Here is an 18477-nt window from a genome sequence, read left to right on the forward strand (position 1 = left end):
TATATATATTTAGTCCAAGATGGCTTTTTCATAAGGAGCTCACTTGTAACAAGGTTCCAAGAGGTATTCAATGGCAAGGAGGATTTGAGCTCTGGATTTTCTGCTAGTTAACTATTTTAGGAACACTTTCTCTTTGCTGTTGTATGCTCAGAAACTTATCGACAGACCAATTCCTTAATTAAATGCAGGCTAGTTGGTGCCTAGAGATCTGCCAATGTCTAATGTTGTTTTCCGCCCTTCACCCGTTCCCATGTATTTCCTTCTCCCATCCATCCCCCATGCTTGCTGGAATGCCCCACTTGGACTATTCGCCTCTTCCTGTTCTTCTTCCTTGAGCTGAAGTCGCCCAATCATCTGTGAAACTCTTATTAACTTTGTGCTATTTAAACATGAAATACTAACTCCCAGGAAGACAAGAGGCAGTTCATCCAGTCTCACAGTGGCACGAACACTGCAGACAACCGGCAAATGAATGTCATCAATTCAGAGTCATTAAGATTCATCATGCCTGAGAAAATTGGAAATGCCTCGAAGGCTGCCAGTCTGGTCATGAGAGAGCATTGACAGGATTTCTTCACAGACATCCCATGACAATGTGAGCCATGAACTTAATTTTTTTGTGAGCCTAGTCAATAAATTTGATCAATTATGTAAGAAGACTGGCAACATTTGTATTTTCTGTAGAAATGACTATACAAATGTAATTAAGATATAAATAGTTGATCAAAGATCTGCCAAAATGTTTTAAAATGTCATGGAAGTGAAGCATTTAGCTAGCTCAGTTGATAGAGCATGAGATTCTGAAAATATCCCAGGGTTAGCTTCAACAGTTACCTGTTTAAAAAAGATTCTGAGGAGCTGGAAAGAAGGCTCAGTGGTTAAGGATACATACTGCTTTTATAGAGGCCCCAAGTTCAGCTCCCAGAACCCACATTAGGCAGCTCCCAGCCATCTGTAACTCCACATCCAGGATATCCAAAGCGCTCTTCTGGCTTCCATTGGTCATGCATGCAGACACATCAACATAAACAATGAACCGTGAAAAAGATGTTCATTTTTCATAGATTTTTGTGAGGTCTTTGATATTCTTTTCCTTTTACAAATAAAAACAAGTCACTTTACTATTTGTAATTTTCTGTGACTTTTCTCCTTCCAAACATTTGGTTTTGTATTTACTTTTGTTTCATTATTACAAAGAACTTCCAAACTTCAAAACCTTCAGGAGCCATAAACCTGCATCTGCTTCCATGTTGTGTATCTAAAGGAGATCAGGTTTCTCTCTCTCTCTCTCTCTCTCTCTCTCTCTCTCTCTCTCTCTCTCTCCTTCTCTTTCGCTCCTTCCCTCCCTCCTCTCTTCTCTTTCCCTCTCTCCTTTCCCTCCCTTCCTCCCTCTCTCTCCCTTCTTCCCTTCTTTCCTTCCTCCCTCCCCCACTTCCCCCTCGTTCACTCTCTAGCTTGCGTGTCTTTATCAAAATCCCTTTTGGGATGAGGCTTATGTCTGCTATTAAACTCCTTTTGGGATGAGGTTTACGTCTGCTATTAAACTCCTAGGAAAGCTTGCACTACTTGCCCACTCATCTCATTACCGCTGGTGGCACTACCCCCTCCCCAAACCCTAGCTCTTAGCAGCTAAGTCAGTTTCAATTCATCCTATAAAGTGGCGTTTCTACCATCTGGAAGTCCTGAGAACTTTCCAGACATGCTGTTAAGGGGAACAGGATATTAGAAGCTAATTTGTCTCACTGATTCATTGATAAGAGCTCTTGAAGACGCATCTGCTTATTGGAGACACTCTGTTCAAGATATAAAAATTGGGAGCAAATACCATTTAAAGTGAAAATAAATCTAATGAATAAAGGCATATACAGCAGTTACTGTCACTTGGAGATAACAGGACAGCAGTATGACTCTCCATCCAGGCTCTTGGGTCTCTAGGGACCTACAATGTCCCCCCAGGACAGCTTGGCTTCCTTTGTTTTCTCATCTCATTCTATCAGGCCCTGAAGTAGTGCACTAGGGATTTTCATCCTACAGAGACATACATAGTACTCCAAAGGATGCCAAGACCCTGACGAGATGGCCACCTGTCCACCAAACCTGCCTGTGAGCTCTGCTCCTCAGCTCCCACACACTGCCCTCTCCAGCCCTTTCGAGAGAAGTTAAGAAGAGAGCTGTGTGACCCTTCATATGAAAAAGAGAAGGAGACCAGTGTCAGTTAGGACTAGGACTAGGACATGAGGCTACAGCTGAAAATGCCTATGAGTCAACTGATGGTCTTGAGTCTGGGCAGGAGGAACCCCAAAAGGGCGTCTCTGGAGTAGGCTTCCCACTAAGGAGTGATCCTGCTCTCTGAGAATGAGTTCAGTTTGGACAGGAGGAGGTAGCAGAAGACACAGCCCAATTTTCCACATCCAAATTTCCTAAGAGCAGTGAGCCTCGAGGCACAAAGATCTGCCTTTATTCTATACTCCCTCCCTCTCCTTTCTTACCCTTCCCATGGGTTACTTTTCTAATCCCCCTAAATTCTTAAACACAATATGGGTTTTCCCACTTTTAGGTCTTGCTCAACAGTCTCATCTGTCTCAAGACTGCAGGAAATCTTTCCAATCTAAATGGAAGACTCCCCTTTTGGGTTACTTATGATTTCCGAACAAGTAAAGGCTTTAGCAGCCATGGGGGCAGGGAACCCTGCACTTCCTCCTCTCTACTTGAGTATAAGTGGGATCTCAGTAACTATGTAGGACTAGCCATTCTGATCCCTACTCTTCCCCATATGACAGAGCTGAACAGGCTGTAGAGTCACATGTGCTCATTGGTGCTGATGCCGAGGGTACTTGTCTGGAGAAGAGCCTGTTGTTGACTTTCCCTTTCCACCCACAGTACCACAATGGTAACATGCTGCTAGCCAAATCTGAGTCCTGATGGTCAGTGCATTCTGAAAACCACAAGGCCAGGCCTTCTCCAGGACGTCTGTCTAAAGCAGATTGGAAAAGGAGGAGCAGAAATGGCAAAGTCAATGTCTTCCCTTCCCATGATCAAGGAAGGCAGATGTACAGAATGATAGTATGTCCTTTCTTCTGTCAGCCTCCCAGTGTTACCCTGGTGAGGTAGGTAGGACAGGAATGAGGTGAGGAAACAGAGGTTCACAGCAGCTGCTCACTATTCATGTGTCATGCTGTGCAGGCTGCGAAGACCTGGGGCATCTCAAGAGACACGGTCGCACCTGTACCTGCATGATAGTAACTCTGAGAGATTGTCTTTCGTAGTGCTTTCGGGATGTGGTGGCAACTTAGAATCTCTGAAGTACACAGCAGCCCCTGTTCCACAGTGGGGAAGCAGGTCCAGTGAACCAGGGCAAGAACATTTTTATTTCTTTTATTTTTCCCCATCCTGGTACTGAGGATTGAATCACGGCTTTATGCATGCTATGCAATCATCCCACCACTGAGCTATCCCCAGGCCTTAGCTTTTGAAGTCAGGCAGGGTCTTGCCATACAGTTTAAACTGGCTTTGAACTTGCTAAGTAACCCAGCCTGGCCTTTATCTATTTTTCTGCCTTTATCTCTGAAGTATTCCATATCCATCTGAGAGCAGGGGTTAATAGAAAGACTTCCAGATTTGGACACTGTGAGGCAAGATTGAGAAGCCTAAAGCTCCATCTGAGTCTTCATCCACCAGAACAGAGAGTTTGTATCTTTCCATACTGGAGTATCCCCAAGTCTGAAAGTCTGCAGAAACTTCAGTTCACTAGTCAATTTCTGTGGAGTATCTAAACCAAAGGTCATAACGTGATGTCTCTTCATGTTGATCTGAACAAAGCTATATGATATTCTCATTTGAATGTGCTGACTATTGGAAGATTTCACATGATACTTGACGGTTTTACTCTTGGAAAATAGTCTGGCTATGCTGGGGCTGCAGTTTGGAGCAGTAACAGAATGTTGAAACTGAGTCACCAGCAACCTTCAGACTGACTGTATGTCTGTCCCCCATTCTCTGTCCCTCAGACTCATCTGCTTCAGTCATCATGACACTTGGCTGATTTCCACAAACGTCTGATTTTGCTATCCCATGAGCATGTGGATTTCAAGGAGCAAGCTTGGGATGAAACCTTTACTTTCCTGAGAGTTCAGGAACCTTTGATTCATAAGAGATTTGTTGGAAAGCCACATAAGGTGTACCTTCTACCTGCCACCCATCAGAGTCCTCTTCCCTCAGGAAGGTGACTCCAAGTAAACCTGCTGTTTTCCCTAACCTGACACTCAGAACAGATAGATGCCAGTTGGTAATGGCCTGGTGAAAGGGGCTCCAGGAGCTTGTATATAGCGTACAGAATGGGGACCGTAAAGATTAAAACAGAGACAGAAGGAACACCCATTCATACCTGCCCCACATGTGGCCCATACATGTACAACCACCCAATTAGACAAGATGGATGAAGCAAAGAAGTGCAGGCCAACAGGAGCCGGATGTAGATCTCTCCTGAGAGACACAGCCAGAATACAGCAAATACAGAGGCGTATGCCAGCAGCAAACCACTGAACTGAGAACAGGAACCCCGTTGAAGGAATCAGAGAGAGAACTGGACGAGCTTGAAGGGGCTCGAGACCCCATATGAACAGCAATGCCAACCAACCAGAGCTTCCAGGGACTAAGCCACTACCTAAAGACTATACATGGACTGACCCTGGATTCTGACCTCATAGGTAGCAATGAATATCCTAGTAAGAGCACCAGTGGAAGGGGAAGCCCTTGGTCCTGCTAAGACTGAAGCCCCAGTGAATGTGATTGTTGGGGGGGAGGGCGGCAATGGGGGGAGGATGGGGAGGGGAGCACCCATAAAGAAGGGGAGGAGGAGGGATTAGGGGGATGTTTGCCCGGAAACCGGGAAAGGGAATAACACTTGAAATGTAAATAAGAAATACTCAAGTTAATTAAAAAAAAAAAAAAAAAAGAATGGGGGCCGTAACAAACCACTTAAGATTGACAAACTTAAGCTATGGCCCCTGAGCCTGGGTTCAATGTGCACATCACATGGTAGCTATTTCAATGTGTACTGGGACATCTGGAGATTCCATTTGCCAACTGTTACCTCAGTACAATCTGTAAGATAAGAGGAGGATATAGGTGACCACTTGAGGTGAGTGGCAAGGGGTGAGGTTGAGTCCTGCACTGGCAGAATCTTCACAGGTTGGTACACTCAGGATGCACACATGACTTACACAATTGGCCAGAGTTACCCTTTGGGGGATAGCCCAGTAGGGCTCTTTGCTGTTTTCATCTTTCTTACCTGCTTGTCTATGAAATTTAGTTACAGATCCTCCTGTTGTGCTGTTGTTACTGTCCTGAGTTGGGCTGGGGGCTGAGGGCTGGGGGTTGGGGACTGGAGGCTTGGGATTGTGCACACCCACTGCTAGTTGGTGAATCCTCTCATTCCTTATAAATATCATGACACTCTATCTCTAGGATTGACAGCCTGGTTGGAGTAGGTAACATGATGAGTGTTTTATCTAAGTGGAAAGAGTTGGTTGTCAGTGTTTGGGGCAGAGTAGTAGCTGTTAGAGGAACCTGACATTAAAACCGTCCAAAGGGTAAAGCAGTATGGCTCTGCTGAAGTTCCCATGTCTGCACCCAGCTCCTAGCTCCTCATTCATTTCTATCTCCACCTCCTAGTCACCAAGGGTGTGGGGAATTGGAAAATCAATCCAGTATCTATTCATTACACTCCCCTGCTAGGAGTCCTTGAAAATGTCTGCCTCGTTTTGGCTGAGCATAAAGCAGTTGTGCTCAGCCTCTACCAATACCTTTTTCCTTCTCAGTTCAGCAAGCAAGCTTCTAAGGCTGAGACGAAGCCAGAGGACGTGGGTAATATTCCAGCTGAAGGCGATAAGGGGTGTACGGCAACAGGATGTGTCAAAATCAGGAACCACAGTGATTCTTGTATCCTACTTGACCAACCAAGCCCAGGTTGGCGGAAAGAGGCTGCTGGGTCAGTAGTCACCTGCTTCTCAAGTAAGTCACCGCTCACACAAGCTGGAACACTGCCTGTGCGCACAAAAGTTGGAGAGGTCTTAGTCTCAGGATTGATAAAGTTGCCCTACTGACTCTCATGGTCGCTTTTCCTCCTTGTTAGTGAAGATGGGCTCACAGCAAATCTAATGTGTGGGACCAGGGTTTCCATAGTTCCGGCAGCAGGCATGAGAGTAACCCAGACGACACTCTCCAAGGTTGGAAGCAGGGAAGCACAAATGATTAGAAATTGCTCTCTGAAAGAACTGGAAGAGCTTGAAGGGGCTCGAGACCCATATGTACAACAATGCCAAGCAACCAGAGCTTCCAGGGACTAAGCCACTACCTAAAGACTATATGGACTGACCCTGGACTCTGACTTCATAGGTAGCAATGAATAGCCTAGTAAGAGCACCAGTGGAAGGGGAAGCCCTTGGTCCTGCAAAGACTGAACCCCCAGTGAACTAGATTGTTGGGGGGGGGGCGGCAAGGGGGGGAGGATGGGGAGGGGAATACCCATAAAGAAGGTGAGGGTGAGGGATTAGGGGCATGTTTGCCCGGAAACCGGGAAAGGGAATAACACTCGAAATGTAAATAAGAAATACTCAAGTTAATAAAAAAAAAAAAAGAAAGAAAGAAAGAAAAAGAAAGAAAGAAAAAGAAAGAAAGAAAGAAATTGCTCTCTGAGAAGTTTCCTGGCAATGCCGTTGCCATGGGTCCCAAAGCCTGTCAGCTGGATCTTTTCCAAACGGAAGGAAGCATCTCCCAAGCCAGCCACTTCACGTACTTTATCAAGACTCTCACGTGGTGTTCCATCAGTGTCTCAGAAGCCTCCACCTAACTTGAAATAAATATCAGGGTGGGCAGTGGAGACAGAACCAAGCCTTGGGTTTTAAGAAATGGCACCACCGTGGATCAGCATCAGTGTTTAAATGACCTCTTTTACAGTTTGACCTCAGATTCTAGGATGCTTATATCTAATGACCAGAATGGCCACCTCCTAAAGTCAGACTGAAGGTGCAGGGATGTGGAAAGAACCCTCTGGAGATGGCTATGCCTACCAGCTGTCATCAAACTCCTTCCACAGGAGCTGACATTTCTCTATGCCACAGCACCAAGACCTCTATACTCTGTCCCCAGACAGCCTCACCAAGCATCTTGCCCTTGACAATCTGTTTACCTCAAATCTAAAATAAATACAGTTTCCAATGAATTCGCCCTGGTTATTTTTAAATAACAATGAGAATCATTACATTGATCTTGAATTTAGGAGGTGACTGGACTCTGTTGGTGGTGGTACTGTGTGTTTTGGCATATGGTGGTTGAGGTTGGTGTCCTGGAGAAGGACCTTTACTCACAGCCCCAGTTCCTGGCCTTGGGAAGCTCACATCTGGGGTTCTTCAGGTATAATTTTATGTGAGCCCACATGGTGGCTTAAGAGAAGTTAATATGGCAGATCAAATGTCATAAAGCAACTGTCTCAAAATAGACCAGAAAAAAGTGGCATGGCCTTTGCTTCCTTAGCCCTGAAGGTCACATAGCATCACTTTTGATTCCTTTGGCCCACCGAGGTATCCTCCAAGGCCCTCTCAGTGTCTGTGGGAGGGGGATAGACTTGTCTACCTCATGATAACTGACTGCAAAAAAAGCCACACTGACCTTAGTCCCTTCCACCCTTGATCTCTCCACCTAAAACACTATGCCTGATTCTGTGGCCCATATCCCACCCCCTCTATAGAACATTCTCCAGTAGCCTCCAGAACCTCTCCAGGATGTGTTACAGGACACATGGGTCTCAGTGCTTACATAGAATTTACTCTGCTTCCTTTTTATATAACCTATTTTTTTCTAAATATAAAACCATCACAAAGATAGTAGCAAAAACCAGGGGAAATACTAAGATATGGTCATGGGTCTGGGGCTACAGATAGTCATGTCCTCCTTTTATTCTGAAAACTTCACATAGAACACCTAGTATAATCAAATAATAGTTTCCAAAAAAGATTCTATTGGGGATCTGATTTTACACTTAGTGATAGAGTATCCATTTAGCCTCACAAGACTCTGTTCTCAATCCCCAGCACCATAAACAAACCACAACAACCACAAAATATAACTAGTAAATGCTTGAATACACAGGATAAAGCTAGGCAAATTTTTGTTCCCCTAAAGAAACACATTATCTATAACTCCAAAATTCATTTTATATAAAGATGGAAACACACACACACACACACACACACACACACACACACACACACACACACACACACACACGCCCTAATATGAAGATAGACTCCTTACTTGTACACTGAAATTGGAGCAATCCTGGGCTTTTACTGCACAGTAGCAACAGTTAAGAGACAATGTCAGCAAAGCTAGCAGCCCTGTGGTTTCTCTCCAGGTCCAGGTTTTATCTTCATCCTGTAATTTTTCTAGGCAGGAGCAATGAAGATTGAGGCTGGATCAGTTGGACTGAGAAGCTCTGGATATGGGCACAGTTGACAACTGAGAGTGTCGTGGCTTTTGTGGAAAGTAGAAAATTAGCAAATGCCCTTTCAAAGTCTGCTGTGGGTGCTAACGTGCATGTGTGCATTTATAAGGGATAAGAGGGCATTTGTTTTTCTGTCAGATGTTGAGCTGTAGATATTGGATGATATGGAGTTTAGGTCAAGCAAGGGTGAAACACTGATACATGTGCCCAAGCACAGTCAGTGACTCTCATACTTGAGCCTTAAAAGTTCTACCAGTTTGCTCAAAATGTGTATTGTTGCTACTATACCAGGAAGTTCCAGTCTAGGGAGATGAGGATTGGGCTCCTGACTGTAGTTTATAAAGAGCCTTCTAGATGATTCTTTGGGTATCATTCTCCTACCTTGTGCATGATAAGGTACACTCTCATAATTAGGCTTGTTTGCCAAACACATTTCCCTGGGCCTACTGTGTGGTGAACATGGTGCTAGATTAGTCACACATATTTCTCTATAAGATTCTCTTAAGGTTTAGAAGACCATAGTCCTGCTTCCATTTCATCCTGGAGAAAAGGGAGCTCTGAGCAGCAGGGAGATATGTGTGCTCATTCACCCAAACATGGAGTTTAGGATCTGAAGCCATGTCAGGGGAGTTTGACAACAGAGGCTCCTGTGCGTCTCCAGGATAATTACTCACGTGGTTCTGAAATGGCTCGATATGCCAAATGAGTCTTGACAACTAGATCTTCTCACCATCTTTACAACATCTTAGAACAGTGTCCGTGTAAGGAAGCTCTCTTAGAGTCCCTACTCAGTTGGAACTTCTGAGGGCCTTTCAGAGGCAGGCCTCTTGTTGAGTCAAAGGGTTAAGTTTGGAGTAAGGCTTTGGCTTCTAATTTCTAACAGAGGTGAAAATCCCCCCCTTGGCACCACAGGTTGGAATACCCACTTCCAATTGTGAATTAAAAGGACCTGGGGAGAGTGGCAGTGTAGCAGGACTCAAATCCTTCCTCTTCAACAATAGTCAGAAATCCTGTATCTTCCTGAGATAAAATCTCAGCTATCAGGGAAATCGCTGAAGAAGAAAATGAAGTCTCAGAATGCTGGATTTCAGTGGGCATGTATATTGATTAACAATGATGTCCTTGTTCACTTGAAGATGTGGCTGCCGGGGAGAGCACGACTTTCACTGCTCTGCTTGCTGAAAGTGGCAGCTTCCGTCCATTCTTCCGCAGAGCTGAGAATGAATATGTTAATATTGTAACTGGGACACAGGGAAGGGGACACAGACTTTGCTGGCGTCCGAACAATTCTGTTACAGAGTTGATGCCAGTGGAATGGAACTCCCTTCTTGGGAGTTTGGCCCTGAATATCTATTTGTCAAATCAATTGGCCCAGTGAAGACAAGGGCCCCTATGAGACTTCAGTTAATAAGAGAGGGCAGCACTGTTTTCCAGGCGTGGGGTCAGCTTGGAAGATGAAGGCCATGCTGTTAATGAGGGTCTAGCTGGCAGGTCCACCTAGCCCTTCAGAGGCCCAGAGGTCCCTGTTCTCTTGCACAAAGCCTCCTTGCTATGCCAGTGTGCCTTCGCCTTCTCAGAGTGTACATATTCCAAAGCTTAAGTCTCATTCTCTCTAGTGTCTTAGCTGTATAGGTAACACATAATTTAAGATAGGCAGTCCAGGGTAGACACAGGCACACCCCTATCAAGCCCAGTAGAAGAGCATCAAATAATCTAAAGTGAGTATCTGAGGACACTTGGAACGTGATGGACTGTACAGGGGCACATTTTATAAGACACCCTTTTGACTTGGGAGAAGCAAGGATGTCAGGGTAGGCCAACCCTTTCAGAAGTTTCATCTTTATACTGTTCCCTTGGCTGAAAACTTCCGTTTCCCATCAATCATTGTATCCCACTAGAGATCATTTCTCAAACCAACCCTAGGCAACTCTTGAAGCAGATTTCAAGGCCTCATTCAGTACCATGATCAACTAGTAATACCAGCTCTAGACATATGGAGGTGTGACAAACATGAAGCATTTATTTGCAGTCTTCTGAAATATAAAAAGTTCCATTGAGCTAAGGAGAACCTGAATTACCAACAAGAAAGAGGTATGATGATTCTATACAGTATTGGGTCACTTGTCAGTTGTCCATCTCAAACACATGCCATCATGCCCACAGAGCATGAAAATTCATGTCCAAGGAAAGGACATTGGACTTCACTCACCTTATCTTTTCCAGTCTAGACTGCAGGAGCAGCAGCACAATTCTTGCCTTTCCAACCTGTTCCAACTTCTGGGGGCACATCAGGGTCCCTTCCCATCATTCTGTCTCAAGGGCAAAGAAGAAGTCCTTGGAATTCTAATGGGGTCAAGTACTAGGAGTCAGATCTTTTAGAAGCAGAATATGAAACTCCTCAAAGGTCAGTACAAAACTCTACATGAAAGCAAAATGTTGTTGGGGTCATTTGCTGACTACCCAGGGTCATATCTCCTGTCACTAGTAGGCTTCAGTAGAAACATCAGAGAGGTTTAAGTGACTAAGTGCCTTTTTACTTCATTCCTCTGCCTGGGCCTGTCCTTGCCCAGTGAGTCACTTCGGTCTTTCTATAAATGTGTGTAACTATTATGAGTCGATTAAAAGCAAAACAAAGACCTTTAAAAATTCTAAAAACTCTTGAATGCCAAGGTTGGGGCTAGGCCCTGAGAAGTGGCCCAGGGAGGCTCTTGCCCTTCTCTTAATCTAGACCTGGGGTTCCTTGTCTAGCATTGCTCCAGGGATGGACGTGACTGGATTGGCAAGGGGATGAGGAAAAGAAAGACAAGCAGACACAGAGACAGAGAGCTGGGATCACACAGGACGTGGTCTCAGCTTTCTGCTAGAGAAACTCCAGCACTGCCGAAGTGCAGCATGCTTACTATGTAGTGTTTAACATGGAGGTAGGGTTTGTGGTATACAATTGGATCAAGGAAACTTGTTTAACTAATCTTGGTAGAAGTAGTCTCTGTAGGAAAGCATTCTGCAGGCTCTAAGCATCCAGGCAGGGTGGGGCAGAGGGAGAAGCTATCGTGGACATTTTCTGCACTCAATACCTGCATCCACACATGGGACCAAGGAAGGCTTTGCCACTTCCCTATGAGCCTCACCCTGGTGGCTGGGAAGCATTGAAATTTTTCTATGGGTCTGATGCCCTGCCCGTGTCAATAACACATTCTCAGGGATTCAGGGCTTCTTCAGCTGTCCACCCTAGGGTGAGGCTCAAAAGCAGTCCTGGGAAGGCACCAGGCAAGATACCATGAAAGGGGATGCAAGCCAAGGTTACATGATCTCTGGTGAATGCTCATCTGTATAGAATGTCCGTGGCTGTGGGAATCTCTTATACGTCCATGGCTCCAGGGTGAATTTGAGAAGTAGGCATCCCAACCTCCATTCTTCCAGTCCATGACACCACCTCCCTATGTTACTTTAGAAATGAATTTCACAAGGACACTTTTACCTGGAATGGCCCAAAGAAATGTAATCAAAGGAACACATCAAGGGGTCCTTTAGGAAATGTCTACCACAGAAGTCTGTGTTCAAGGACATGCCGTGGAAATCTATTGATCACTATTGTCCATTGTAAAACCACAGGAGCAGAGCGTGGGAGGGACCAGCCAGGAAGAATTAGTTCTAAGCATCCTGTGTCAAACACCTGCTATGTGCTGGGCTTATTCACATAAAGTAACAATTCCAGTTCCAGTTCCAGTTCCTACATTGCCCCAGCAATGAAAGCAGTATTTCCTTCGTCTATAAATTTAGATACTGAGTCCTAGAGGAAGAGAGGAGCTTCCATGGAATAATAGGTAAGTCATGGCCAATAACAAAAGGTTCCATCCATAGGTACCAAACATGAAAAAAGACCTTATACAATGGAGTCTTCAGAAAATGGAAGTGGTTATCACCACAAAGCATACCTCCACAATTTTTAAGTGTTGACTATCAGAGATTTCTTTCTATCCTTTAAGTGACTTCAGGCAATGAGTACAGTTCGGGGAAGAAGGGAGTCATCTTCAAATGTCTACATGCCACTTTGGAACCCAAGTTCTCTCATCCATAATCAACTTTGATTAATTGGGATAGTTCCTTTAATTATCAGTTTCCTCATGAGAAAATAAAGATAAAAATGTGATTCTGAGGGCTGGGGAGATATCTTGAGTGTTCAAGTGTCTGCTTAAAAACATAAAAACCCATGTAAAAGCTACACATAGTGGCTCATGCCTGTAATCCTAGTAAGTAAGGCAGGGACAGGAGTATCTCAGGGTCCCACTGACCATCTGATCTAGAAGTATCATGTGAGAGATCCTTTTTTAATGAATGAGGTAAAGAGTGGTTGAGGAAGATGCTTAATGTAGGATTCTGAACTCCACATGCACCCCACTACACATATGCACACTTGTACACATATGCACACTTGTACACACATGAACATATACACACATATACTCCTCTACTCATATACATACATAAAATGTTACTGAAAGTTACATGAATGCACATAAATAATACTTACTGTATGGCAGGTACTTAATAAGAGCAACTGACTTGGTATTGATTATTCTGGGACTTAATAAATAAGGGAACCAGAAAGGTCACTTGCTTAATGTCATCTGATTAGTTATAGAGCCAGAACTAAACTGACCAGACTCCCTCATACATATACCTATGAGCCCTCCCCTAAGGAGTCCAGGATAACAGTTTTCACAGCACCCATCCTGAATCAGCAGGAAAGACAGATTCCCATTTGCCAACATCTGATTGGGGGATACAAGGATGGCACTTTAGGAATAGTTCTTTGCAGAGCAAATACTAAAACATGTCACTTCCAAGAACAAACTTCAATCACTTAAAACACTCGTAAATGGGGAGTAACTCCAGAACCTTCAATGTCCAAATTCAGAGACAGCATGCCTTTTTTTTTTCACATTTGAACTTATTAAAAGCATTAACCTCGGGGACTTGGAACTCTGTCAGTTTTATAAACAGTGTTCCTTCTACTGTGGCCAGGCAGGATAATGTAAGGACATTTTCCTTGATGTCATTTCAGTTTCCATTTAAATCTTGGAAATAGTGTTGAATTTGAGCCATATTATATGTGGACCGCCACAGCAATGCTGATTTTGAGGCTGCACTGTGATATCGAGCCCTTGTAGTGTAAATATTTGTCAAAGAAAGATTAACTAGTGAGGCAATATATTCAGAATGATTGCATCTTCCATTAACCCGGTAAGGAAACAGGCTGGAAAGATACACAATTTGTTAAAATCACAGCAAGCAGCCATTGAATTTCTAGTTATTTTTTTTTCAGGCACATACATGAGTGCTTTTCACCAATGTATACATATCCCTTTTCCACTCTACCCTTGTTTATTTCAGAGTTACGTTTTGCCTTTCACAGCCTCAAAGTTCCTATGATTTTCCACATGTAGGTGAATTCAGAAACATAGCTCATGCATTCATTACCCGCATTTTCCTCAGAAATAATAAAGGACATTATTGGAAAAAATGATTAGGGAATTAATCTGTTGGAACCAGAGTATCTTAATGCAATGGTACATGGAATAAGTGAATAGCTTTCTCACAGTTCCTTGCTTGGGCAAATATAAGGCCATTTGCTTCCAAGTACTTTCTTAAACAGGGGCTGCCTGCACACCCTCGTGTATTCTCAAAGCTGGTGAATACCATACTGTGAGCTACTTCCAAAAAAACAACCTTTACCAAAGTCCAGTTTGCAAATCACACCCAGAGGCTTGGTGTCCAGCTTTATGATTGCCTGGACCTCCTTTGCAGAAGAGCATGAATTGCAACAAATCAGATTATTACAGCCCTGCTCAGGAAACAGCTTGCTGAGGGTGAGGGAAACCCGGGGGCTGTGATGCTGGACTGACAATTCACAAGACAACATACTTAGGGGGCAGGGGGGAATAGTGAGATTTCATGGATTATAGTATCAGGCCAAAAGCTTAAATTCTCTGGCTGGGGTCTGGGAGGCCAGGTAGACCCCAGAGGCTGTGGGAACAGAACCTTCAAGCTGGTGCAGAAGTGGTAAAAGGAAACCTCTCCTAGGAAGGCAGCAGGGAGGCTGGGTGAGGCTTTGTTTCTGGGTACATGGTCACATCTTGAGAGATCCTTGTGACACTAGTACCCTAGAGTGCAGCTAGTGAGAAGATTCATAACCTCGGACAGAGATTTTCCATTCCAGAATTTTCCCCGTGGGCAAAAAGACTATTATCAAATTTAGCATGATAACACAGTTTTCACAGAATCGTCAGGAACATTCTCCACTGACGTGGGGGAAAATATTGAAAACTTGAGTTAGGCTTTTCACAGAGATCAGGACAAAAAATCCTACTGAGACTTGACATTTCTTTAGAAAGACATCTACCAACGGAACTTTCCCCAGAAGTCCCATCAATCATGACCTTCATCAACTACACTGATGAGAAATCTGTTCCCTGATGCTGGCAGCCACAAGCACATGGAATTTTCAGCCCTGAACTTGACAAGAGGGAATTGGTAACTTTGATTCAGTTTCAACACACACTGCTCTGGATCACTTAAAGGTCGATGGAGAAGGGTCTCCCACTGGGTAATGATGAATCTGAACCCAGAATTAGCAGCTCCCTGAGTGTTGAGACCCGAGTCCCCCAAGGCAGCTGTTTGCTGCAAAGCGTTGCCTTGTGCCATTCCGTCCCAAGCGCTGCAATTACCGGCCTCTCGGAACTGGCCCTCCTGCTTAACAGCTAAGGTTTTAGGCACTGGGCTGCCAAGGGGTCCTGGTGTCAAGTCCTCTCAGGTCTCCTAGCGGCCAAGGCTCATTCAGGCCAGGCTGGCTGCTTTTGCAGATCCCGCCTCAGCTACCTGGGACGATCTCCCGCAGGGTGGACCGTGCTGTGCCCCCACCCCGCTGGAAGGATGCTCAGGGTGATGCTCCTGCAGTCTTACCTGGCCAGCCGAGTCCGATGCGCTCTGGGACCTAATCGGTCCAGCCCCCAGTTCTGGAAGCCAGTTCAAGCGCTGCGGTGCTTCCCGGATGGCTCCAGGCACCGGGCACCGGGCACCGGGCACGGTCTCCGGGCGCGCGCTCCCCAGGTCCGGCTCGGCGAAGCAGCCGGACTGCGGCTGAGTCAGCGCCCGGCGGCGGCGCGGTGAGCCCCGGGCAGCCGCCGAGAGCGGCTGTGAGCAGAGCCGAGGCCGCCCTGGCATTTTAAAGGCGAGACTTGGACGCCGTTCAAGCGGAAACGCAGGGAGAAACTTCGGCCCCCCGGTGCAGTGCCGCCCGCTCCAGGAGGGCGCCCAGGCTCTACAAAAGTCTCTCTGTAAGGCAAAAAAACAAACCCCTCTCCCCCAAATCGCGAAGCTCCCCTATGAGGATTCTTAGAAATCTCCATTCAAGTTGGAAATCAGACCAGAAGGCCAGTTTGGAAAGTACTAGATGAAAATAGGCAAGAGAAAGAAGAAAGAAGACAGTGAAGTCTAAGTTACTGATCCTGTGTCTCGGTCTATGTAATGGGTTCAAGCTGGAAACCAGGAAGGAAACAATCGTAGTTTGCAGGGGATAGGATTGTGTTGGAAAAATCCAAAGTAAAGGTAACAGTTACGTAGTAGTTCCCATAGTGAACTGTTAGGTCATGATATAAACACAACAAACTTACACTGTTACTGTCAGTAATATGGATGGTAAATCCTCTCCTCACTAATAGAACAATTATAAATATCTGGAAATATAAACTCACTGTTACAGTGGTCTTGCTCGGGGCTTTGTTGAGGCCCATTAAGTGAACGCTATTTCTTTCTGGTAAGAGAATGGACTCTACCTCTGCCTTTGGGTTAAGATCCACCACCCAAGCTATCCGAAGCAGAAGAACCGATCCAGAGTCTGCGCCAGTCAGTTGCCTAGTAGAGCCCACCACTCAGGAAGACCAATTCACCTTAAGGCATGCTAAGGAAACTGGAGGAATGCCTATGTCTTTAGTGAGATACTACGCTTTGCTTAGGGAGCCTTCCTCGTAGGGAGCTAGCTGCGCCATGTGCCTCGGCTAAGGTCTGCTTTTCTGAGTTAGAACCCCATTATATCTTCTTTCCTCCTCTTGGATACTGGTCAAAGCTGTGGCTGCCTATCCACCATTTGGCCTCATACAAGTAGCATGGCTTTCTCTCTTCCTCTTCTCTGTCTTCCTCCTCCAAAGCAGCTGTGTGTATTTATAGCCTATTTGTCCTGGGTGTTTTTTTTTTTTTAACTTAGATGAAACTGTCCTTAAGCCTCTTTCTAAGTGTTTTAAAATTTTTCCTTTATTAATGGTACTAAGAACCCCGAGAGAGGACCCAAATTTCCCAAGTAGCATTATCAGGGACCATACACCATACTGGAGACCCTTCTGGTTTTTATTGGAGGAACTGAGGACTTTGACACTATTAGGACACAAGCCTTATTCTTGGACAAGGAAAAGAAACCCTATAACACAACCAGATCCTCTGTGTTTTAAGTTTCTAGCGCAATCATCATCATATTCCAAACAGAGTTTTCTTTGTAAATTGATATGGCGGTTTTAGGGCTCCATTGGGAAAAAAGAACAATCAACAAAATGGGGACAAAGAAGAGGCTGTGAAGCAGTCCTGCTGGATATTGCATGGAAGTGACGTGATGTGTGTTACTGCTTCAGGAATGCTTTGCAGGCATAAGTGCATCTGACTGCAAGCCTATGTAGCAGAAAACGCCACTGCCGCCATTTGCAAATGAGTGACAGAAGTAGGTAACCAAGGCTGCACAGGTAGGAAACAGGAGCCGGGGTCTCATGCCTATGGAATCTGTGCATCTGCGTTACAGTCCTTAGTTCTACTACGGAGTAACAGTGATTACAACAGCGTGGTACTGCTCAGAGCACCAGCCATGGGTCAAGACCGACTGCCCCAAGTACAAATGCAGGAAAAAGGTCAGGGTGGTACTTCAGTGAGTGCAGCAAACAGACTTTCAAAGTAACTGATATTAGAATAGTTATAGGCAAAATCACGAGGTAGGAATATGCATTCCATGTGGTTCCCTAGACCATGTGGTTCCCTAGACCAGAATAGATTACAGACCACTCAAATGCTGAATGTAAAATCATGAATATTATTATTCAATAATGAATATATAGATATTTGCCATAAACTTGGGGTTCTGAAAGTCTTTCTAATACATCGTGAAGCTATAAAGAAAAATGCTTATAGATATAAGCATTATGTTTATGTTAAAAGGCATAGTAACCAGAATTGAAAGAAAAAAAAAAAGCTAAAAAAATTTACCATGCATGTGACAGGGAGCTTGCTAAATTTAATTTTAACAGCAAAACTTTCGTTTTATTTATTTATTTTTATTTTATTTTCCCCTGGGCCTCACTGGGTGATACAGGCTGGCTTGGAACTTGCTGACTACCTGAGGCTATCTTTGAAATCGTGATCCTCCTGTTTCAGCCTCCAGCTCGCTAGGATTACAGCATGACTCACCATGTTTGGGACCATGAGTTACCTTTTAGTGCAAATAGTTTCATTCACTGTGTATCCAAAAGTCAAATTTAAGTGGTGGTCTATACCTTCTCTGATATCCCTAGTAGGACAACACTTTAACTTAATTTACAAAGGGTGTAAAATCATTAAATCAAGTATTGACCCCCTAGAACAGGACTAGACAAGAGCTAGAGATAATTTCCAACAGAACTTAAATAACAAAACAAAACAACTGTTCTCTCTGTTGATGCAATAAATATAAATAGGAAAACATGTTTTTTAAGTAAAGCTGGAAAGATTTAAAATATTGACAACATCCAGTGCTAATAAAGGGTTTGGATAAATTAGCCTACATTTATGAGAAAGTGAATTAGTACAGTATTTCTAGAAAGCAGTTTATGAAAATGCCAAATTGAGCACTCATTCTTCCTAACAATAAACCAAGCAAATACATTTTCAGGAGGTTTCCT

General features: G+C 44.4%; 1 protein-coding gene across 1 annotated transcript in view; it reads right to left on the reverse strand.

Annotated features, from left to right (window-relative positions):
• The window catches only part of Ctxnd1 (cortexin domain containing 1), a 45485-nt gene extending 29799 nt beyond the window's left edge, over positions 1-15686 (reverse strand). Inside the window, exon 1 of the mRNA XM_032893282.1 lies at positions 15467-15686. The gene's annotated coding sequence lies outside the window, so the exon portion shown is untranslated. The remainder of the gene's footprint in view (positions 1-15466) is intronic.
• Positions 15687-18477: the final 2791 nt, after the last annotated feature.

This window comes from Rattus rattus, chromosome 2, assembly GCF_011064425.1.
Source record: "Rattus rattus isolate New Zealand chromosome 2, Rrattus_CSIRO_v1, whole genome shotgun sequence".
Classification (NCBI taxonomy): domain Eukaryota; kingdom Metazoa; phylum Chordata; class Mammalia; order Rodentia; family Muridae; genus Rattus; species Rattus rattus.